Here is a 26,043-nt window from a genome sequence, read left to right as displayed (position 1 = left end):
TTTTTTGGAATATAAGACACACTTCCCCCCCCAAAAAAAAGAGGGTGAAAATTTGGGTGCGTCTTATACACCAAATGTAGCCACACCCACCCATTGGCCCCCACCCGCTGGCCTCTGCCTCCCAGCAATTTGCCTCCTTGCAGCAAACAGCCCATTTCAGTTTCAGCTTCAGCACATCCTGATTAGCACAAGCAGCTGATTGGTGGTTGGATCGGCCTCCTGACCATCAACTGTTTCAAGCTGCAAGGATTGCCATTGCCTATTGCCTCCTCCTCATGCCCCATTTTAAGCCTCTGCTGTTTGCTGCAAGGAAGCAAATTGCTGGGAGGCAGAGGCAGATTTTTTTTTTCTTGTGCTAATCAGGCTGTGCTGAAAATGAAAATGAAACTGGAACAGGCTGTTTGCTGCAAGGAGGCAAATTGCTGGGAGGCAGAGGCAGAGGCAGATTTTTTTTTCTTGTTTTCCTCCCCAAAAAAGGTAGGTGCATCTTATAGTCCAGAGCGTCTTATACTCCAAAAAATATGGTAATGGCAGCAAGATAATAATTAAAAAATAGCATGTAATTGTCATCTAGCAGCTGAATGGGGTTGGGTTTTTTGTTTTGTTTGGCAGTCAGTCCAGAATTTCTATCCCTAACTTAGTCCCAGGATATAAGATAAGCTTAAGAAGAAAAGGATAATTTAGGATACAAATTACAAAGATGTAAGGTCCTAGAGAATTGTACTCCTATGGCTTTAATACCGTACACTTTCGGATATTAACATTACACTCACTCATTTCCATGAGAAAAACAGACCTATGAACAACAAATTGGCTGCAGTCTACAAGAATACATTGAACTCTAAAACTATCAACATTATGCTATACTTACTTCTGTAATTCAATGCTTTTTATTTTATTAATGTTTGAAGGAGTAAAACAAATACCCAAACCAAAATCTTCAAACTACCAAAGCCTCTTAACTAAAGTCACCCTCCTTAATAGCTTGCTTAGGCATTTGCTGATGCTAGCTCACAAGTGATCTTAAATCAAAACTTGTAACTTCCATTTTATCAATATAATTGGAAACTTTAATTCATATTATGATTCAACATTATTGCTAATCATCATTTATTATACCAATGCCTGTTTTTACCTTCTTTCATTGGGCAGAAACTTGGGGTTTGTCTTCAGCATTGTACGATTGTGTGATCTCCATTTGTAAATTGTGTCATGGGGAATTTTTATCTATTTTATCACAAGATGTTTTGAAATCAATGTTGAATGAAACCCCAAGAAGAGTGGAGATTGTCAGAGAAATTAAGGTTACAATGAAAATTTGTTCAATTTTTAGCAATTTTATAATTTAAGCAATCAGTATAATCTCTCACCTAACCTGTTTAATTTATCAAACAGAGAACAATAAAATGGAATTTTGACATATAGGTTGCAAATGCACTAAACAGGGATGTCAAAAGAAACTTTTTTTTAATTAAAAAGGTTTTTTTTATTAAATATACAGTTAAAAACATTGGACATAGTGCAACTTTTCTGGTTCAAAGATTTCCATCAAGTTTTACCTTGCAACAAATACAATTCATATTCGTTATATAAATATGTATAGTCTATCAAAATTCAGACACATAAATCTCTTCGTCTGTGAAAATTCTTTTCAATACCAATACAATTCCTACCTATCACATAATCAAAAGAGAAACTTCCATATATGCTTTAAATCAAAAAGACCTAGTATACAAAATTGCTGAACTAAGATAGAAATGGAAACTAGAGGGTCAACTATACTGAATTTATTCTTTACTAACAGAGATAAAATGATAGAGGATATTGAAATTATGGAAACTTTGGTGGAGGGTGAACATATGATATTGGAATTCAACATATGCCAAGCATATGTGACCGGGAGGATTTTTCATCAGGTTCGCCTGATCCGCCAGTTGCATCCCTTTCTAGATCGGGACTCTCTACACACAGTCACTCACGCCCTCGTCACCTCTCGTCTGGACTATTGTAACGCTCTCTACATGGGGCTCCCCTTGAGGTGCACTCGGACGCTCCAACTGGCGCAGAGTGTGGCTGTGCGGGTGGTTATGGGAGCAACGTGGAGTTCCCATGTAACACCTCTTCTGCACGAGCTGCACTGGCTCCCGGTGGTCTTCCGAGTGCGCTTCAAGGTTCTGGTTATCACATTTAAAGCGCTCCATGGCTTAGGACCTGGTTATCTACGGGACCGCCTGCTACCACCAATAGCCTCCCACCGGCCAGTATGCTCCCATAGAGAGGGGCTCCTCCGGGTGCTGTCGGCCAAACAATGTTGACTGGCAGCTCCTAGGGGGAGAGCCTTCTCTGTGGGGGCACCTACGATCTGGAACGAGCTCCCCCCAGAGATATGGAGGATCCCGGATCTGCGCACCTTCCGTCGCGCGCTTAAGACTTTCCTATTCCATCAAACTGGCCTGGCCTAAATCTTCTCCCCTTTTTAAATGTAAATTTTTAAATGTAATTTTAATTTGTTTTAAATTATGGGGTATTTTAAATTCAGCCAAATTATTTAATTCGTTTTTAATTCATTTTAAATTTTTGTATTTATGTGTTTTATTTCGTGGCTGTTCACCACCCTGAGTCCTTCGGGAGAAGGGCGGTATAGAAATTTAATAAAATAAAATAAATAAAATAATATGTAATAGAACAAAGTCAAATTAGTATATTAGATTTTAAGAGAGCTGATTCAAACAAACTTAGTGAGAGCTAATTCCATCCATGGAAATCTTAGGGCAAAACAACTCAAGAAGATTGGGAAATTCTGAAAAATGAGATTATGAAATACTGCACCCAGTTTTGGTCACCACAATACAAAAAAAAATGTTGATACTCTAGAAAGAGTGCAGAGAAGAGCAACAAAGATGATTAGGAGCTTGGACAATGAATGGTTGCAAGAACTGGGTATGTCTAGTCTAATAAAGGGACTAACGGTGAATTGATAGGCATCTTCCAATATTTGAGGGGCTGCCAGAGAGGAGGAAGTTGACCTATTTTCCAAATCACCTTAGAGCTAGACAAGAAGTAATGGTAGAAAAATTATAAAAGAGACATATAACCTAGAACCATCGGTGGGATTCAACCGGTTCACACCACTTCAGCCAAACTAGTTATTAAATTGCTAGCTAGCCCCGCCCTGCCCCACCCAGCCCGTTGCTCGCCCCTTTGCCTGGCTTCCCTCCTCCTGCTGCTTGCACCCTCCCTTCCCAGTCTAGCTTGATACAGGCAGAAGCTCACAATTGCCCTTTCCAAGCCCGCTGTCGGTAAAGCTGGGCGCTAGTTTTTTGCCTAGGTTTGTCTGCCTATCGGGGGGGGGGAAACAGATGGGGCCTGGGAAGGAATCCGTTTCCCCCCTGACAGCTGGATAAACCTAGGCAAAAAGCCAACCCTCACCGGCACCCAGCTTCACCAACAGCGGGCTTGGAAAGGGCAATTATGAGCTTCCGCCTGCTGGGAAGGGAAAGAACTGGGGAGGGAGAGCGCAAGCAGTGGGAGGAGGGAAGCGAGGCAAAGGGGTGAGCGAGGGACGTCCACAACATGCTGTTGCACATGCACTTTCCCTCAGCCTAGCAGACTTTCTAAGGGAGGGAGGGAGAGAGAAACAGATCTGATCCAATCTTGGAGAGTTATATCAGGGCTGGTGGCGGTGTTCTCTCTCTCTCTCTCTCTCACACACACACACACACACAAATACACACACACATACACACACAGAGGTTGGATCTTTCTTTCTTCCCTCCCGTCCCACCCACCGGAGACCCCTGGATTCCCTTCCCAACCCAGCCTGGCCCATACAGGCACCACCCACGTGAGTGATGTAAAGTTGGCCATGACCACCCAGTCACATGACTACCCAGCCACACCCACCCAGTCACATGACCACCCAGTTACACCCACCCAGCCACGTCCACAGAACCAGTTGTTAAAATATTTGAATCCCACCACGGCCTACAACTAAGGAGAAATTTCCTTACAATGAGAACAATTTATCAATTCCATCACTGGAGGTTATTAAGAAGAGATTGGATAGCCATTTGTTTGGAATGGTATAGGGTCTCCCTTATAGGTTGGAGTAGAAGACTTCTAAGGTTCCTTCCTACTTTATTATACTGTTTCTGTAAATGAATAAGTTGTCTGCTAAAAACAATCAAATTTTGCAGGTCAGTTTGTTATATACATTTTAATTGATTAATTACAATCAAATTTATATTGGTTATGTCAGCCCTTATCAATTAGTGCAGCATGAAGTCATCCTCACTGACTATGGATCTACTAGTCTGATGTGGGGGGTGGGAGAATTAGCTGAGTGAATATTCTGTATACAATCATACCGTATTATTAGGGTAGTTATATTACAGGATGTAAACTGTTTGAAGTAAAGCTGCCATTTGCAATTGATTGATGGGGATTTTCTCAATGTCAATGGCATTCAACTGCTGATCAGGATGTTTGGGGATTGCATTCAAGGTACCTAGTATATTGGTGTCTGCTTTCTTTTACCAAAGTCATTCTACTTCTGTTTGCAAGTATTTTGTAATTTTCTCCATTCCTTTCTTTTTTGTTTCTGCTGACTCTACTGCAATGTCCACTGTCCAGACGTTTTTATTTTCTTATCTAGAATTGTTAAGCTTCAGTTGTAATGTGGCATGCACTTGCCTGTTTGAATTCTAATGTGCCAGAGTGCATTAGCACATTGGCTTCTTAATTTTCTATTATGTTATAAGTTTTGTGGTCCCACCAGTTCTTGCTTGCAGATATTTCTTGCAGATCTTCCAATGCATCATTGTTGCTACTTTGTCATGTCATTGTTTGTAATTAGTCTGTGTGATCTTCTTGCAGCAGCTAACCAGATGATCCATTGTTTCTTCAACTTTATGGCAGAGGTTGCAGCAACTGTCTTTTACTGTCTTCTTAATTCTGGTTTTGTATGTATTTAGTTCTTAAAGATTTGTCTCATACAGCCAGATTTATCCCCTCTCTTCAACTTTTCTGCTCTTGCAGGATCCAATCCGGGTCAGTCATTGGGACCAGAGGTTTTGTCTTCTGAGCTTTTGAACTTGTGCTGGAGCTCATCTTGAGGAAACTTCTCTCTAGCTCTTAGCCATTGTCAGGTCTTGTTATTAACTGCTTTGCCTGGTTCTTTTTTCTTTTCTTTTTTTTTTTTTTAATATACAGCCTATGTAATACTTTGCCTTGCCATGTCTCTTCTAGTCTTCATTTGGTTTTTCTTGTAGACCAGTTTGGTCTACCCAGTAATCAGTAAATCTTCTTGGAATATTACTTTCAGTGCATCTCCTTCATTATCCTTCAGTTAATCTTCCAATGCCCTTTTCTCTTCTTCAACTGTCTGGTATATATTTGCAACATTCCACTCTCATCTATTTTTCTTTGTTAAGTAGAGTTTGTCAACATTGCTGCATAGAGGAAGGGTATGATTCATTGTCAATATTTTTCTGGTCTTCCTATCCACGGCTTTAGTTCCACTTGAATTCAGTCTATTATTCCAAGTGTGTGTGTAATGATTGGAACTGTACAAGTGTTAATTGTCTTGCAGCTATTTGTTCCACTGAGTTTGGACTTTAAGATCCATTTCACTCTCATGATGTATTCTCTTCTAACTTTTTAAATTAGCTTCACTAATTTATGATGTTGTCAGTTTAAAGGATGTTCAGATATTTGTAGTGATTGTTTTATCACCATTCTTGATATTATTTCCATAGGGCATATTGATTTCCTCATATTTTACTACTGTTCCTCATTGGTGATAATGCTGGAATTTTTGTCTTGACCAAACTCCATTGTGGAAGCTTGGCTGTATATATTGACAATGATGAGTGGGGATTCTATTGAGTGGCTCAAATATATATGGGAAATGCATGCTCACAAGCTTATAATTATTATTACTATTACTGATATATAACAACAAAATGCACTAATTATTATTAAAAACTATCTATTTTTTTATTTTTATGACCCTGAAATTCCTTTTTATCGGGGTAGGGTTCATGTGACTGAATGGAGCTGAGCGTTTACTGGCCAGATACCCTTCCTGATGCCTATGTGGAGTTTGCAGCAGATATTTTCTCTTTGCATCCTGCTAGAGAAACTTCTGTCACTGCCTAGGATTGAATTCTCCACCTTCCAAGTAAAAGGCGAGTATCTTTGCCACTATTAAAAACTATATGCAGTTGTAAAAAATATCTATTTCTCAGCATTTAAACTATACATGAACACATACACACACACACACTTTTAAAAAAATATCCATATAGGAATGAATCCACTCCTTAAAATCAAGAAAGTAAATTATCTATTTACATGATATCAGGCTTGTTAAAGCCAACATACTTTATAAAGTTTAAAGAATAGAATAGAATAGAATAGAATAGAATAGAATAGAATAGAATAGAATAGAATAGAATAGAATAGAATAGAATAGAATAGAATAACAGAGTTGAAAGGAACCTTGGAGATCTTCTAGTCCAACCCCCTGCCCAGGCAGGAAACCCTACACCACTTCAGACAAATGGTTATCCAACATCATCTTAAAAACTTCCAGTGTTGGAGCATTCACAACTTCTGCAGGCAAGTTGTTCCACTTATTAATTGTTCTAACTGTCAGGAAATTTCTCCTTAGTTCTAAGTTGCTTCTTTCCTTGATTAATTTCCACCCATTGCTTCTTGTTCTACCCTCAGGTGCTTTGGAGAATAGTTTGAGTCCCTCTTCTTTGCGGCAACCCCTGAGATATTGGAACAATGCTATCATGTCTCCCCTATTCCTTCTTTTCATTAAACTAGACATACCCGGTTCCTGCAACCGTTCTTCATATGTTTTAGCCTCCGGTCCCCTAATCATCTTTGTTGCTCTTCTCTGCACTTTTTCTAGAGTCTCCATATCTTTTTTACATCATGGCAACCAAAAATGAATGCAATATTCCAAGTGTGGCCTTACAAAGGCCTTATAAAGTGGTATTAACACTTCACGTGATCTTGATTCTATTCCTCTGTTTATGCAGCCTAGAACTGTGTTGGCTTTTTTGGCAGCTGCTGCACACTGCTGGTTCAGATTTAAATGATTGTCCACTAGGACTCCAAGATCCCTCTCACAGTCACCACTATTGAGCAAGGTACCACATATACGGTACCTGTGCAATAAATTATTACAAATTTGTACATCTCTGTCATAAGACCACTGTAATAAATATTCATGCACAGAAACATGAATTCCTCAAGGTTGCAGAAAAAAATAGTATGAAAGTTTTAGGGTTATTTCCGTTAACAATTGGCTGAAAAAAAAAATAAATGGAATATGTATTTTGGAAAAGACAAAATGAGAACAAAAGTGACTATAACAAAATTTCTGTATATTGCATTTTAATTATTAAACTATTAAAAGAAGAATGTATTATACAGATATATAATGACTACATTTAAAAATGTACATTTTTATTCAACTCACTTATTTATTCACCTTTATTCAATATGCTTTTGGGTCTCAACCAGCAAACATTATCCAGATTGGAGCTGACTAAATAGAATTAAGACTACATTAAGCCTGAATGCATTTAGTTTGCCTATTTAGAATGTAATTTAAAAGCAATCACCTTCTCCAATGATATAGAAACAGTCCTTTACATATAATCTAAAGCAAGGTTCAAACTCTTAATGAAAGACTGAAACAATCATAATAATAAAGCCATAGAGTATTGTGATAGGGTAGCTGTTATTTTTCATTCTATAGTTTTAGTATCATTTTCAATATTGTGAGAAAGGTATGGTGTTATTATATGTGATCTGTCTTCCCTTTTATTGCTCCCTTTTGCTTTTTGTTCAATTGAAATTTAACACTTTTAAACATATGTAGTACAAAAAATGAGTGGAACCCAAACACAGATCAGGTTATTTAGAAAAGAAAAGATAATAACCTATTTTAAAATGTAATTTAAATGTAATTTTAAGATGGCAGTTCAGAATAACGCTACATTTGGAACAAAAACAGGTTTGAAAATATTGCCTGCATGCCTATCCTAGATATTGTTGGTCTTTCAAAATGTGAGCTAGACTATAATACAGCTAGTTTGGAATCTTTATTATCTTTCTTTACAGATTCCACAAAAGGCAGGTGAAATTCATTCTTAGAAAAGCACTTTGATATTATGCACACATTTATTAACAGTGTTAACTATACGCTTTTAGGGCTATGATAGAACACCCTGCATACTAATACAGAGCTACCCAGAGAAAAGCAACATCTGCACTGGGCTCTGAATGTAGATAAGGTGCTGGGCAAAAGACCAGAGCTATAAAACATGAGGCACTGATTATCTGCTAGTGCCAGATGACCCAAACACCTTTAAGGTAGCAAAATAATAAATTATATTTTCATTCTCATGTCTCTCCTTCCTCACACAGAGTCTGTTCCCATTTTAATCTATGAGCATCATATGCATGAGTACTGTATATAATTCTATCTGATAAAAACTGCCCAAGGAGCTGCTGATTCAGTTCTACAGAGGAATTGTTGACTCTATCATCTGCATCTCTATAACTGTCTGGTTTGGCTCTGCAACCAAAACAAGATAGAAACAGACTTCAAAGGATAGTTAGAACTGCAGAAAAAACAATGGCTACCAACCTGCCTTCCATTGAGGACCTGTATACTGGACAAGTCAAAAAGAGGGCTGTGAAAATATCTATATATTTTCGCGCGCGTGCACACACACACTTCTGTACATGAGCAGATTGTTCATGTTGACGCCCAGGCAGGTGGGCCATTACTACCAGTTCGCAAGAACCAGACCGAAGCAGGAGCAATCCACCACTGCTAGAGACCCCTCACATCCTGAACATAACTTGTTTCAACTTCCACCGTCGTAACGATGCTATAGGGCACTGCATACTAGAACAACTACACACAAGGACAATTTTTTCCTGAACACCATCACTCTGCTAAACAACTAATTCCCACAACACTGTCAAATTATTTACTAAGACTGTATTACTATTCTTCTTCTCATCCTTCCTATTACCTATTTCCTCCCACTTATGACTATAACCTTGTTGCTTGTATCTCTACAATTTATATTGTTTTATTTGTTTCCTAGTATGAGTTGATTGCTTATTAGTAACCTATTACTATTACTAAGTGTTGTATTTTATAATTCTTGACAAATGTATTTTTTTCTTTAATGTACACTGAGAGCATATGCACCAAAGACAAATTCCTTGTGTGTCCAATCACACTTGACCAATAAAGAATTCTATTCTATTCTATACTTAAAAGAGTATGACATAACATTTTTCTCCATTTTATTTATTTACTTATTGTCTGGGAACTGTCTTTCTAAAAATGGATTGCTCTGCAGAAGTCCTTAATAACAAAAAAAATGGATATCAACATAATATTAAGCAAGCATAGGGATTCAAAAGTGTAACTACTGTTTGTCTGTATGCAAATGTCTGTATTGTAAAGAAGAAAATATACAAAATAAGATCTCATAAAAATCTATGCATCAATAAACCTTATTCTATATTGGGCTTAAAATTGAAGCAAAAGCAAAACTAATATTTATGTTTCTTTCTTTAGATAGTTTGAGAAGGCTGATAAAAATATTAAAATAAAAAAAAAACTTTTTATTTAAGAACAAAACAAAATAATACCACAAGGTGAAATACAAGAAATGCATTGTGCCCCTTCCTGGATCAGGCAGTTTTCTAGGTAGTGATGGCCTTGTCACTTCTTGGTCAACTATTGCAATGTGATTTACACAGGCTGCCACTGAAACATCTTCAACTAGTCCAAAATGCATGGTCTATCAGTGCCTTGATATGCCCACATGACACAGTTACTTTATGAGTTGCATTGATTTCCAGTAAACTTCCGAGTGACATTCAATGTGCTGATTATTACTTATGGCACAGCAGACTAAAGCACTGTTAAGTAACACCAGCTGTCTGCCATTACTGCAAGTTCAAATCTCACCAGGCTCAAGGTTGACTCACCTTCCATCCCTTCAAGGTAGGTAAAATGAGGACCCGGTTTGTGGGGACAATAAGCTAACTTTGTATAAAAAAGAACACCACTTGGGGGGGCGGGGTGAAAGCCCTACTAAGCAGGTATACACAAAAGTATGAAGGCTATTGCTTAACGCATTGTAAGCTGTTAAGCATATCCCTTTTCCGGATATGAGTCTCCGGAAAAGGGTGGCATATAAATCAAACCAATAAATAAAATAAATAAATGAATAAAGCCCTACATAGCACAGGACCCAAAGAGCATAGAACTACCTGTCTCCCATGGATGCTTCTTTGTTAATAAAAGCCAACAGAGAAATAGGTGCTGTTTCCCCTTGAACAAACAGTGCCACCTTTTGGTACCCAGAAAGCAAGCTGTCATAGCACCTGGCTTCAGAAATGAGGTGCCCCCTTATAAAGATGACTAAGGAGTGTATGGGAGCTCTCTTGACCTGAAGGAGTCTCCCTCTCTCTTTAGTGATATGCAGCTTCCGGGCCCTCAATTCAATCTCCAAGGAAGATATTATAACATTGGGCCTTTTGAAATACGTAAAAAAAATATGGAGCCTGTAGAATAATGGAGATGGGGAAAGAAGACAAGAAAAGCAGCACTTTAGATTTGTTGCTAAAAAGATGCTTTGAAGAAGGCATGTGCAAGCTGCCACGTTGATGCCTTTTCCATCAATCAATCAATCAATCAATCAATCAATCAATCCTCCATCTATTTGACAGCCATAGGATCCTCAGAAAATATGCACTGGAATTAACAGCTTTGTATTCAAAGCACCATTTTAGTTTAGATACACAGTACTTCACATTCCTATATTTGAAAAATGACACTTCCCTCACAAGGAAATACAGCTACAGAAAAGGCCAGGCATTGGCATGATAATAATACACAAGTATTGTATTCCACAGTTCAAACTACACATTCTTTTCTATTAGATAGAAAGTGTACACATAGCTGCTTTATCTGACCTCCATTAATTATAAAGTTGACCCTTATAAAATGACACAATACATAAAAACTACATTTATCTTAAAAAAAAAAGAAGATCCTGAATTTAAGATGGCAATCCCTGTTAGAACGTCTACAAAAATCTAAGACAACTACTACATTTTGGAAATGGAAAAATTACTCTCACTGTATTATTAATTCTGTATATATATTTTTTCATATATAAGTGTCTTCACATTTAGAAGAGCTTGAGCACTGACATACTGTATACTGTATAACTTCAAGAGCAATTGCTGTTTTCTGTCCACAAGGCCAAATAGCTATTTATTTTTGGTTAAAACACTGTTTTGTTTGGAAAAATAGACAAAAACTGTCTGAATCAACAGCAACATTGATTCCAGTCAGATACTGCAGCTCCTCTTTCCAACAAGTCTGATAAAAAAGGGGACTAATACAGAGGAGGCGAAGAGATAAGATAATGTAATATGTTTTCAAATTCAACCTATACTGAAGTAGGTGTTTCCCTTTTTTCCCCCCTTGAGAGTAAGATATGCATTTTTATCGGTATTATTTATCAGAGAAGCCATAAACAGGCAGCCTGCAGCATCCCTGCATGCCTAGTGAAAAAAATGGAAGTGAAAAGTTAGACAGTTCTCCTTGATATAAATAGGAAATGTGCTTCAGATTGGTCCTCTCAAAATTCAATGTTTCAATCACCTGACATTAAGGCAGGCTACCTTCTTATTCCTTGTTAGTTGGTTGTCTAGCTTTACCCCCCAAAGTCTATACACACACACACACACACACACACACACACACACACACACACACGTGTGTGTGTGTGTGTAGACTTTGGGGGTAAAGCTGGAAACCAACAGCTTTACCCCCCCAAAGTCCATACTTGTGATGGCGAACAGAATCCTCTCAGTGGGCACACGCGCTATTGCCAGCTGCTCTTCCGGGTTTGGTCACTCGCATGTGTGCCCCAGAACCCAGAAGAGAACAGCTGGCTGGTGCGCATGCATGCGCCAGAATCTGGAAGAGCAGCTAGCCGCTGCGTGCATGCGCACACCGGCCAGTTCGTTACGCAGCATTTTTTCATTTGTTTCCTCAAGAGCTGCTAATAAAGCTACAGTAATTCAGATCTATCACAATATCTTCATTAGTCATTTCCTTTTTTCATTGAAAGCTTTTTTCCCCCAAAACAGCTTTTCCACCATAGCTCTAAATTTACCTATATTCAGATTATTCAATTTGACCTGAACCCAATTTGAAAAATATTCTGAAGTTATAATAACAAATATATTATTCAACTGTATTCATTGTAATGCCATTGTAAGATGGAAATACTTGCTCCCTCCTTATCTGAGTTGATATACATAATTTTAATTTTATATCCAAATATAGTTATTTACTATTCTGCTATTTTTGGTCTTTTTAAAGAGATCTAGAAGGAGAGTTTGAAATAAGAACTAGAAAAAAAATGATAAAGCAGACATTTTTATTGCAACATTTTTTAAATTCTGAGATAGTTTTAATTATATCTATAAATTATGCTTTTCTATAATATTCCTAATAAATGATTTATACTTTAAAGATATAGCTTTACCAGATTTTCAGTACCTGTATTTTCCCGAAAATAAGATCCTGTCTTATATTTTTTTGAACCCTGAAATAAGCGCTTGGCCATATTGCCATGCACTGAAAAGCCCGATTGGGCTTATTATCAGAGGATGTCTTATTTTGGGGGAAACAGGGTATCATAACTGAAGCATTTTCTGCTATATATTTCTTAGTATATTTATGAGATGGAAAGATTTTATTTCCAGATGCAAATATTTCTTCTGATGCTTTTTATCTCAAATGACTAAAAAGAAATGAAATAGTATACCACAGAATTAAAAACAAAACAAACACACTTAAAAGTAGGTAGCTCAAAAAGAAAATAACAGTAATTAAAAATGGTGAGTTTCAAACCTACACTATTGTGAAATTCATAATAAAAGGCAGCTCAAAAAAATACTAAAGAGTGTTATGAACGCTAACTTAGTCGACAGGTTTTTTTCTTTTTCTGAAAATATACAACAGACTACTTTAATTTAGAATGAACTCAAGATATATCAAGAGCACTTGATATAAAACTACACAGAAATGTTTATTTTGGAAATAGACCAAAAAACCTGCCTTGAGATCACTTGGACATTGAATGGAGTATTAATGGAAGGTGGTATTATTCATATCTGCCTTCCAGATATGGTTGCTTGCCTCTTCTGGTAATGGGGTAACCACACAGTGGAGATAAGCCCTACTCTTACTTGCTTCAGAAAAATAAATAAATAATAAGGATGGATTGCATGTTGGAATGAGTGTATGTCAAGTCATAAGCAAACAAACACATACACAAACTAACAAGGGAAATGGTAAATGTGCTTTTAATCTGCTAATTGTTGAACATGAAATATGCTAAATGTCTACATACAATAGTTTACTAAACAATATTATCAGGATTTATTGGTAAGCCACATATCTGAATTATTCTGAAATACAAATTACAAATAATGGACGTCTCCCAGTGCTATTTCATCATCAAGGCACGCAGAGGCCAGAGATGCTGTATGGCTGTGTTTCAGGACAGGTTAAACAACAACAAAAGCTGTATTTCAGTCACCAAAGAGATAGGTATGACTGCCTCCCAAAAATCAATACTGAACCCCCTGACTTATCAGGAAAATACAGCAATAGAGTCTTAACAGAGGCATGTTCAGGCTGAAGTTTACAGACAAATGGTTTATGATAAAGCAGCATTGTTTTCAGCATCATGTCACTAGAATGACATGAGGTTAAAGATTAAAGTATTGGGTCCTGTCATAAATGTAGAATATTGTGTAGTGCTAGAGAGAAATAAATGTGTATATATAATGTCAAATGCTTTCATTTAATTTAATTTCATTCAATTTAAATAGTGATGTGAATTTAAGCTACAAATCTAGTTGATAAACAAACAGGATTTAGAAAGCACTGATCTACTATCGACCAGTATACTCTGTTTTAATAGAGAAATATACAAAGGCAACACTATGTGCCTCGATTTACTTAAATTGTTTTTTGCCACCCAGAATTGCTTTTGATGAGATAGGTGGCTAATAAATTTTTTTAAAAATAAATACATACATACATACATACATACATACATACATACATACATACATGGTCTTTAATTCTAATTCTATTCCAAGTGATAAACTCTGGCCCAAGTTGTTCCTTGTGTCTGTTGATTAGCTCTTGCTAATTACAATGCTGAATAAAAATACAATAATCCAAGTTAGAAGTGTTAGAGCTGCCTTTGTTTACTGCAGTCATTCTAATCTGTGGAGGCGTGTGTTATAACTCACCTGTTGCTTAATATCTACTTGAATTCCACCAAGGGTGAAATCCAGCAGGTTCTAACAGGTTCTGGAGAACCGGTAGCGGAAATTTTGAGCAGTTCAGAGAACTGGCAAATACCACCTCTGGTTGGCCCCCAGAGTGGGATGGAAATGGAGATTTTGCAATATCCTTCACGGAGGAGGGGAGGGAATGGAGATTTTGCAATATCCTTCACGCAGGAGGGGAGGGAATGGAGTTTTTGCAATATCCTTCCCCTGCCATGCCCACCAAGCCATGCCCACAGAACCGGTAGGGAAAAAATTTGGATTTCACCCCTGAATTCCATGATGGGTACTTTAGCTCAAGAGAAATTCCACTCTCCTAAACTTAGTGATAGGCATTTTGCAGAACAGTGTGTCTGTTATACTACCATTAATACATGTGGACCATAGGAGAAATTTCTAGTGTTTAGTGAAATTCTCAAAGGAGAAATGGCTTCAATAAATCACCCCAAGACCAAAACTATGGCTTTCTTGGGAAGACCCAATGGCTGCACACCTCAGTGGCAAATTGAAAATAATATTTAAGCTTTAATACCTTGATGTAATTTTTCAAGCCTCCGGAGCGTGGCAGGAACAAATTAGAGCCAAAGCTAATAATAGCTAAGACTTTTTTCCCCCATAACAAGTGAGATAGATGCACATGTACCAGCAACAAACATTTTGAAGCTAAAACTATATTCTAAATTATTGTGGTGCACATATATGTGCCTACATTGATTCAAAGGCCTTAGATTTGATTCGATCTAGGTTTTTATTATCACTCTTCTCTGTTCAATGCTGTATTTTAAATTAATCTGCATGGAAGCTGGCATGATTCTAGCAAAGGCAAGGATGTTTTAATTTTAATGTTATTGTATTATATTCCTGTTTTCCAAAGATTCACCAACCCTATTAATTTTTCTTGGTGGTATTCCAACAAGATAGAAAGAAAAAAATAATTATCAGCTGACTTGTACCTTTAAACTCCAACTACTGTCTGCTGCCTCTAAATCAACTCTAAGAGGACATAGAAAGAACAAATGTGACTCATCTGATCTTGCTTGATTAGTCAATGGCTTTTTATAGCATTGTGCTATAATCACAAAATTATAGAATTGGGGCTAGTTATTAAAACACTTGAGCCCTTGAATATAGGAATCCAAATTAAGCATCCCTGGCTGTCTAGTATTTCCCTGACCCTAAAGGACAGTCCACCATCTTCTGGGAAATCAATTCCATTGTCAAAACCACTCTTAGAAAGATTTTTTTCTTCCTAAATGGTTTTTCTTAATTTAAAGTCATTATTAAGTCTCCCATACTCTGGGACTATAGAACTTAAGTAGGCATCCTTTCAAGAGTCTGCCTCAAATTATGTTTGCCTTCAGATTTCCCTTTTCAACATTTTTCCACATTGCCATGCCTTCAACTTCAACTTTCTGGTTCAGTGATCAATCTTATTGTACTATTCTAAATCTATGCTAGTTCTTTTGAAGGTTTTTAGATTGCTGCACCCAATCTGATCTATACTCCAAACTGCTGGATGTAATCTAGATCAATGCAGAATACCAGGTCCAATGATTTGGAAATTATCTCTGTCGATGCTACCTTAGATTTTATTGCGTTTTTGCAGTCACATCACTTATATGCAGGGGTGGGTTCTACTTATCTTCACTACCAGTTCACAACAGGAAGCTTCTGCGCATGTGCAGATCGTATCTAATGACGTCTGGGTGGGTGGGCGGAGCTTCCCATTGTTTTACTACCGGTTCTCAAGAACCAGACAGAACCGGGAGCAATCCATCACTGCTTATATGGGTCAAGCCAAACACCTCCAAGAAAATTCATCTGTTTGTTTCCTTTTTTCCATTTATCTCCCTAAAATGTGAACAATTTATTGTACTTGGGGAAATATTAATGTTTTTATTATTTTAATATGTTCATAAAGTATTTTTAAAGCATTCTTTACCTCCAAGAAGCTGAAATTACAGAATCCTGTATCTGAACTGTTGCAGATTAGCTTTGGAAAATATTTAGACATCCATCCTGAGGTAGAATAAGCATGCTTTAAATATTTTCTTTAAAGAATGTCACTTTATTATATTTTACTAAACACATATTTTCATTAATAAGTATAATTATAAGTAATCAGAATAACATTCATATTCCCATTTTCTGGAGTTTATTACGGTTTAAGCTCTCTACATTAGAAAAATACATATAGATGTTTATTCCTATTTCGCTTAATGTACAAAGTTTCTCTTTATTTGCTAGTATTTTTTTTTAAAAGCTATATGCATTTTAACAGAGTTTTATTTACTATAAGGTAAAGGTAAAGATTCCCCTTGCACATATGTGCTGGTTGTTCCCGACTCTAGGGGCAGTGCTCATCTCCGTTTCTAAGCCGAAGAGCCAGTGCTGTCTGAAGACGTCTCCGTGGTCATGTGGCTGGCATAACTAAACATCAAAGGCACACAGAACACTGTTATCTTCCCATTAAAGGTGGTCCCTATTTTTCTACTTGCATTTTTTACGTGCTTTCGAACTGCTAGGTTGGCAGAAGCTGGGACAAGTAATGGGAGCTTACCCCATTATGCAGCACTAGGAATTTGAACCACTGAACAGCCAACCTTTCAATTGATAAGCTCAGCATCTTAGCCACTGAGTCACTGTGTCCCTCATTTTATGTACTATACATTTTCATATATATATTTTAATCATATTTGGCATTGCAGACTTCTGGAAAAGATGAGACCTTGCACACAAATATTGACTGCTGCATGAATCAATGCAACTGAACTGAATGAATTTCTTTTCTACTGTTAGTTAAAGCTAATTCTTTGGGAAAAGTTCTATCAAGATGGATTCTAACAAAGAAACTTGTATGCTTTGTTTCAGGAAACAATTCAACATTAGAGTATAAGATAGACTGCAAGAGTGGAGTTGCACATCTGTAATATTCAGATTTTTAAAAATCCACCAACTTTCTGTAAATGGGTGAGGCATGTGGGAACTAAGCAGCTGTGATGAGGATAGTTTGAAAGAATACAGCACGTTATCACAAATGGATCCAGAGAGGCAATATGTTAAGAATGCTGAGCTAAATCTATGCTCAAAGTGCATCAGATCCAGTACTGTGAGGATGAGTAGAATTTTGCAGTTGTTCAGTGGCAAAGAAAGAACATTTTGTATGTTTTCAGAAGTTTTTCAAGAAGAATTTCTAACAGGAAATTTCAGATTTTGGGGCAAAAAACTCATAGAAAGAAAGAAAAACTATTCATTTCGAAGAATACAGGAAAAGAAGTACAAGGAAATTTATGTGTTCATGTTGTTAGGAAAGATAGACAAGACTGAAAGTGGAAGATATTTTGTATATACTGTATTTTTGAATGGACACATACAACTTGTCTGAAGGGCTTTGACCCCTACCCCCATCCCCCAAGAGTGAAGGTCAGGCTACTTAAAACTGAGTTTGGTGTAACTTCTATGGTAAAATTAGCATATACAGCTACAAATAATTTCTTTTAAACGTCCCATCAAAGCTGGGACTTGCCAAAAGAACAAACTTTTGTTAAAGGTGATTTGTTGCACTTCAGAAAGCAAAATAATTTTTCTTCAGTAGTTTCTACAAAGAATGCTATCCTTCAAAACAAGAATAACAACAAATGATAGAATTAATAGTTGTGATCCTTTAGGATGGCTGATTCTTAAACCCACTTGGGAAATGCAATGAAAAACAAAATACTTCAAATACAAGCATGGTGAAAGTTCTTTGAAAATGCTACTTTGGAACACAATTTTTTTCCCCAGTTTCTGCAGCTACTTTGAAGGTTGATCCCATCTGGTTCTGAATATATGCACTGAGGCAATAATGCCATTTATTAGAAAAATGAAATGAAGAGAGTATAGATATTCGTGGTTAAAAAACTGCAGCTTGTCTAATGTGTGTGTGGGGGGGGTGGGGGGGTGGGAAGGGAAGAGAACGGAAGATGTTCCATGAATATTAACATACAGGCACCTTTGGCACCAACTAACTCTACAACATGGAGATTCAGTTTTAAATGTTGCTCAGAATATATATGTTTAAAATTTGCTTTTATTTTCTTGCTAGCCTTAATGGTTTTAAAAGTAGATTAAACAAACTCAAGCATAAATGAATTAGAAAACCATGGACAACTTTTTGTCTTAACCTCAAAGTAGTAAGAGTAATGTAGGTTGAACTTTTCTTAGTATCCATAATGGATGTTTTAAAAGAATGCACTGCACTGCCATCACATTCTTATTCCATTTTAAAATCTAGAAAGAGTTTGCTGATATTGTTTAATATTTTTTCAGCCTCAGGGAATATGCAAAATGGTATAGGAGGAGCCATGTTTTCACTATGTGAAGTCAACTTAAAATCTGAGGAAGTAGACAAAGTAAACTGAGTTTTACATCTTTTAAACTTAATCCATGCTCTGCTTGGCTTACTCAAAAGGCCATTGAGGACTTTGAAGTGATGGTTTCTTTGAAAGAGGGCTCATGACTTCTACTACGGGGATAGATCTAAGTGATGATGTGTCCCCTCCTGAACTCCTCCTCTCTGGATGGATAATAGGCAAATAAATGTCATTCAACTTCTAATCTTCCCAACAAAAGGGAATATATGAAGGGAAAGATATAAAGGAAGGTATGCTGCAGACCTTGTCAGTCGAAGAATTTGACAGGTGGATTTTAGGAACAGAGTTTGTCTGCTTCTGCCCATGCTTTGTGAACGTCCTTCCCTCAAAGGTGAGGAAAGGGTCAAAACGTGTCTCTAATGTCTCTTACCACTTTAGGATTTTCCCCCTTTTGATGTTTAGCAACAGCACTTAGACTTATATACTGCTTCCCGGTGCTTCACAGCCCTTTCTAAGTGATTTACAGAGTCAGCATATGGCCCCCCCAAAGGAAGGCTTAGTCAACCTTGATACGATGAGGAACAAACCCCTGCAATACTGAATTCTAACCACTGTGCCACCACGGCTCTTTTAATTGTAATTATTCTATAATTTTAATGTTTTAACCCTAATTTTAGGGTTAATTTTTTAATATTAATGCTAATATTCTACATTGTTTTACTTACTTTATACCACATAGAGCCCCTCATGAATGAATGAATGAATGAATGAATGAATGAATGAATGAACAAACAAACAAACAAACAAACAAACAAATAATTGTTATTGTAAGGGGCAAAGGGAATGCTCCCTGGTGACAGTAGGAAGAATCACTACCAAGGCAAAAGTCAGATCAAAGTCCAGGAAAGAATATAATGTGAATAAATGTCTCAGACAAGAACCATCTTTTCCATTGGAATCTACTTATAGTCCTGTAGGATCTACTTTTAGAAAGGAATGATGTAGGTTGCTCCACATCATGGTATTAATAAAGATACAAGAGCCAGGTAGCAATTTCTTTACATTAGTTTACATTAAACTCATCCTTATGGCCCTCTTAGGCTGCCTTGTAGGGTGTGGCAAAGGCTGTGTTCTTTTGTTACATATTTGGACAAATAAATAAATGTGCAGGTCATTTTACCTTTTTGATCCTAGCATTATGTAGATTCGTTTTTGTTGTTAATACTAGCTGCCTCTTGATATTAATTTGTTTAATGTATTGTGCTTAATGTATTGGATTTATGTGAACCACTTAGAACTAATTAAATGAATATACACAAGAAAAAAGAAAAAAGAAAGAAAGAAAGAAAGGAAGAGAAGGAAGAAAGGAAGGAAGGAAGGAAGGAAGGAAGGAAGGAAGGAAGGAAGGAAGGAAGGAGCGAGGGAGGGAGGGAGAGAGGGAGGGAGGGAGGGAGGGAGGGAGGGAAGGAGAAATATATTTGCTTGTATTTTTAATAAATTATAAAATATACTACTTGATCCTCCTATTAAATCAGACACATTTTGGTTGCCTTTGAAGAACTTCTTCTGGACTTAAGCTGAAAACATAGAAGGCTACAAAATGAATAGACAATGGGCAGTTAATTTTTCCTCACAAAATTTTCCTGACAAATACCCACACTTCCATCAGGACGAATGAAAGGGAACAAAACTTGTGTTTGAATAAATATGTAGCTATTGCTTTGTACCTTTGGAGCTCTACTTGAAGTTCTTGGGTCATGCATAAAAGTAACTTGAGTTAATGCAAAGGTAAGTACAACTCACCACCAACATCCAAAATTCAAGGAGATTAGAGAGCAAGATGAAATCTGATTGCCTACTGCATTTGATGTTATTCATGTTAATTGAATGCCTTAAAAATCAAATGTTGTCTTTGCACCATTTTTACTATTTTTTGGATAGTACAAGTAAGACCAGCTGAATATAAAACTTCTAAACTTCATTCTAAACCAATCAAATAAAGCTAGTAATACCCTTTCAGACTATCAGATAACTATGCACAGTAATGGCAAAATTGTGGAAACCTTTTGGGAAAAGTGTATTTTCTAAAACTAGCTAATAACACCATTTTTTTGACCAGTACCATAAAATTATATATGAATGGATATAATTTAATCAAGAATGCAATGAAATAACTTTTATGAAGGATTGGAGTATGTTACAGTATAAAGAAGAAAAGTGAAACACATAGAAAAAATGAGATATACAAAAATTATCACGTCAGTTAATGCTTAGTTGGGTAACCTTTAGCATGAATTATGGCCTTACAATGTCTTCCCATGGAGTGAACCAAGTCTTTTAGTTCTGCAGCTGTTTTAATGTGAAACCAAGATTGAATGATTGCTTCTATTAACTGGGTTTTATTGCTGGGTCACTTCTGACTAACAAGTTTCTTTAGTGGGCTCCATAGATTTTCACTTGGGTTAAGGTCTGGGCTATTCCCTGGCCATTCCAACAGTAGAATATGATTATCTTGAAACTCCAAAAAAAAAAAATGGTGTTATTAGCCATCAAGCCTCAAAAATACACTTTTCCCAAAAGGTTTCCACAATTTTGGCCACTATTGTATATATATAAAGTTATATAACTATAACTCAATGGCTGTTTAATAAAAAATATATTACTGTGAAAAGATATACCATATTTTGGGATACTGCAGATTAATGTGGTTTTCTTGCAATATCAAAAAGGTGATATACTTTAAAAAGTTAGATTAAAATAAAAAAAAGAAAAGAAAACATAATTTAATTCCATACAATATAATTAAATATTTTTACTTTTAATTTGGGCAACAAATTTAATTAAGTTCATACAGAATTATATTGTTGGATTTTGCTCTCCAGTAATACAAAGCCAATGAAACATTAGCTTTGATTTCTGGAGACAAATTTCAGATGTCTTTAAATATCATTTCTTTCACTATCTATAATAGAACCAGGCATTCTCAAAACATGTTTTGCAGCCTTTGGACTGAAAAAACAAACAGGAAAAAAAAACCCTTTGATTTTCTTTTAAATGAAAGATGAAACTAATTAGAATGCTTATTTCTGCTCCTTCCAGATCAATTTTTGTCTGCATACAGTGTGATAATGGAATCACGAGCCATAAACAGATCTAGGCAATCAAGCTTCAAGAGTTCATATTTTATCTGACAAACAGAGTATCTACTATCAAAGAAACCTACATACCAATTGAATCTTTGCTTTAAGGCTTCAGCTTTGGAATTATTTATAATGGGGAAAAGGAAAGTTTCCTTGATTCAAATTTCCCTAAGTGTAATTGGCTGTATTTTCTGCTTGTGAGTATAAGTAGAGGAAATAAGAGGGAAGTTGAATATTTCACCCTTTGCAATTTATAATGGAAAGTACAAAAAACAAATATGCTAGTCATTTAAGTATTGAGTTCTCATTTAGCTAGAATCACAAAGACTAAAATTTCTTACAAAATATGGAGACTGATTTTCTTCTAATATATAGCGTGTTTAGGCTTTAATACCAGGGTAAATTGGCTGAATAAAAACTGTTGCATGAAGAAATACGACTGCTGTTTGTAATCTTGTAAATATTTGTACCGGTGCAACTATTCAATACTTTCATCTTTTGGATAAACACTGAAGTATTATTGTGATTAAGAAATAATAAAAGAAATGTGGATATTGAGGAATAGAAACTATCTGAATGTTCTGTGCAAGTATTGAAGAAATATGTTTAACAATAACATACTATAAAACAAACAAAAAATAACAAATGTACAAATATTAATTTATAGGTTACCAAAAACTTTATAGTTCAAAGTCACATAATTTATCCTGAAGACATGAAAGAACAGTCCAGAAGTAAGTAAAAAAAATATACTGCTAAGAATGATGCATAAACTGATAACAATAAGGTTAATTTTTTTTTTGTAGAGAAGACCATTCATTAATAATACAGCTGTAAAACTTGGTAGATTTTTTTTAGTCTTTAATAGTTAAACCTAACAAATGAAGAAATTTATTTAAAAATATTCCACATAAAAATGCCACATAAAATAAAGAGCTTCTCCATTCTTGAATTAGAGATTTTTTTCAATTATGAAACAAGGTAATCTTAAAGAAAAAGAGAAAGTCAGAACTGTTTCTAACAAAACCATAGAGGACCATATTTCTGTTTATTGATCATTTGATTTCTGGAGAGAAAATAAGATTTAAGAAGATTGCAGGTTGCCCTGCATCTATGTTGGTAATAAACAGCATGTTATGCAGCCAAACCAGACATCCTCAGAAGAATTGGCTTTCTCCTTGTCTAGACAAAATACTTGTTGTTCAGAATTCCATTTTCTACCATTTTGTTCATGATAATTTTAACCGCCCCAAATTAGCAGCAACAATATCAGATGGCAATATGTATGATATGCAGCTTTCCAAAGTTATTTGGAAACTATAAAGCAGTAGTTAGGTATCTGAAACTGTTAAAGGTTCTTATTAATTTTAATCTCTATGTTGATTTTTACAAACTTTACAAAGAACACAACCTATCCTGTATTTAAATGTCAGTTCAAAAAACAAATAGGAATAATTGGTTTTAAAGGGTAATAATCTCCTACAGAATGTATTTTATATTTTCATATATTTATTCAAGTGAAAAGGTGAATTTATGCAAAATTCAGTTCCATTATGTTTGTTATATTTATACATGACTAGTTCAGGCAAAATCATTTCATTTAAATGTCATCAGTTTACCCTACTTTTCCATAGTCATTTTGACTTAAGCAATCAGTTGCTTAATCAGTTAACTTAATGCCAAGTTAAAACTTATGTTTATAAAAAAATATAAAAACTGATATAAGCCCAAATATTAACTTCAGCATTATGAATTCAATCTTGAAGATATTTGCCCCCAAAACAGACAATAATGAAAAGGAAAATCTAAAATAACAATTGTCACATCTTAATACACATGGTTTTAAAAGAAAAATAATATATACTTAACTTGCGGGGAGGGGGGGTTCCGAACATACATACATACATGCATATATACATACATGATACATACATATATGTTTCTTAACGTTAATATCAAGGCAAAATCTTCAGGCACATACTAAATAATTTCTCATATGAAGCTAATTCTTTCCATATATTTCTAGAAATCTGAAGACATTCTTTATGAAAAAGGGCTGAATTTGGAGGGGTGGGGTAGCAATCACTTGACAGGAATGAGAAAATTGGAAATAGAGCTAGCCCCTGCAGACTACTAGCAAAAAGAACGCAAGGATTAAATCAATATCACACCTGCTGTTCCTTCTTGATATCTTCCCATTCATTATATATATCTGCTAGATAGGAGGCTTCGACTTATGGCACAATTGAGTCCAAACCGAGCTTAAGCAAGGCAGGTAAGTGAATTTTCCCATTTTATGACCTTTCTTGCCACTGTAGTTGTTCAGTTATAATATGGTTGTTAAGTGAGCCCATCATCTTCATTGACTGCTCTTTAGAAACTTGTAAAAGGTGATCAAATGACCCTGGAACAGGGGTGAAATGATACCAGTTCGGGGCGGTTCATCCGAACTGGTAGTGAAAATGCTACTGGTTCGCCTGAACCGGTAGTAAAAAGATGCTTTAAAAAGTAAAAAAAAAAAGTTATGATGATCACATTGCACAGCTGATTGTGTGAACTTTTTTATTATTTTTTTAAAGCATTTTTTTACTACCAGTTCGGGCAATAGGTAGTAAAAAAATGCTTTAAAAAAGTTTTAAAAAGTAAAAAAAAAAAAAAAGTTCCGACAATCAACTATAATAATCAGCTGTGCCATGTGATCCTCAGAATTTTTTTTTTTTTACTTTTTAAAGCATTTTTTTTAACTACCTATTGCCCAAACAGGTATTTTTGTGTAAAGTATGATAGTTTGTTTTTAAGCTCTGTGAGGTTCCTGCTTATTGCAGGGGCCATTTTGTGTGAAGTTCAGCTGCTTTTGCATTGTGTGAGAGTCAGTTGTGTAGCTTTTGTGTTATTTTTGTGTAAAGTGTGATTGTTGATTTTCCCGGTCACATGACCATCAAGCCATGATCACCAAACCATGCCCATCAAGTCATGCCCACAGAACCATTAGAGAAAATTTTTGAATTTCACCGCTGGGACACTGCAACCATCTGCCAGTTGCCAAGCATCCAGATTTTGATTATGTGACAACAGGGATGCTGCAATGAGCGTAAGTGTGAAAAATAGTTATATGTCACTTTTTTCAGTGCTGTAACTTTGAATGGTCGCTAAATGAATGGCTGTAAGTGAAGGACTACCAGCAGTGAAAGGTTTTGACATAAGTATTTGTATATTCAAAAGATTTCTAATCAGAGACATACATGCTATGTGCCAGATGTCTCATATATATTAATTTGCAATATTGAAGTAATAGAGATTTAAGCTTGCAGCTGTTGTGTCACTGCATGTCAGGGAATGTGGAGATGCTTGCATAGCTGTTGCATTTATACTTAAACCCTCAAGCTGCTCCATTTTGTTCTTTGAATGTACCTCCCAACTGGAGTTGGATCAATCAATCAGCATATAGGATGTGGCTCTTCACACACACACACACACACACACACACACACACACACACAGCTGAAACTTGGATGTTGTATGTATTGCAATCATATACAACCTACACTTACTCATCAACCCCTTTCCATTGTACAGTCAGGTCCAGAAATATTGGGACATCGACACAATTCTAACATCTTTGGCTCTATACACCACCACAATGGAGTTGGAATGAAACAAACACAATGTGCGTTAACTGCAGACTGTCAGCTTTAATTTGAGGGTATGTACATCCAACTCAGGTGAACGGTGTAGGACTTACAGCAGTTTGCATATGTGCCACCCACTTGTTAAGGGACCAAAAGTAATGGGACAGAATAATAATCATTAATCAAACTTTCCCTTCTTAATACTTGGTTGCAAATCCTTTGCAGTCAATCACAGCCTGAAGTCTGAAACGCATAGACATCACCAGACGCTGGGTTTCATCCCTGGTGATGCTCTGCCAGGCCTCTACTGCAACTGTCTTCAGTTCCTGCTTGTTCTTGGGGCATTTTCCCTTCAGTTTTGTCTTCAGAAAGTGAAATGCATGCTCAATGGGATTCAGGTCAGGTGATTGACTTGGCCATTGCATAACATTCCACTTCTGTCCCTTCAAAAACTCTTTGGTTGCTTTTGCAGTATGCTTTGGG

General features: G+C 36.2%; 1 protein-coding gene across 3 annotated transcripts in view; it reads right to left on the bottom strand.

The window, feature by feature from the left end:
• FSTL5 (follistatin like 5) overlaps positions 1–26,043 on the bottom strand; it is a 372,260-nt gene that overhangs the window by 121,165 nt on the left and 225,052 nt on the right. The window lies entirely within an intron of this gene.

Source organism: Pituophis catenifer, unplaced genomic scaffold (genome assembly GCF_029215685.1).
Source record: "Pituophis catenifer annectens isolate HBS135680 unplaced genomic scaffold, rPitCat1.0.hap2 SCAF_8, whole genome shotgun sequence".
Lineage (NCBI taxonomy): Eukaryota > Metazoa > Chordata > Lepidosauria > Squamata > Colubridae > Pituophis > Pituophis catenifer.
This window is presented reverse-complemented; position numbering and strand designations above follow the sequence as displayed.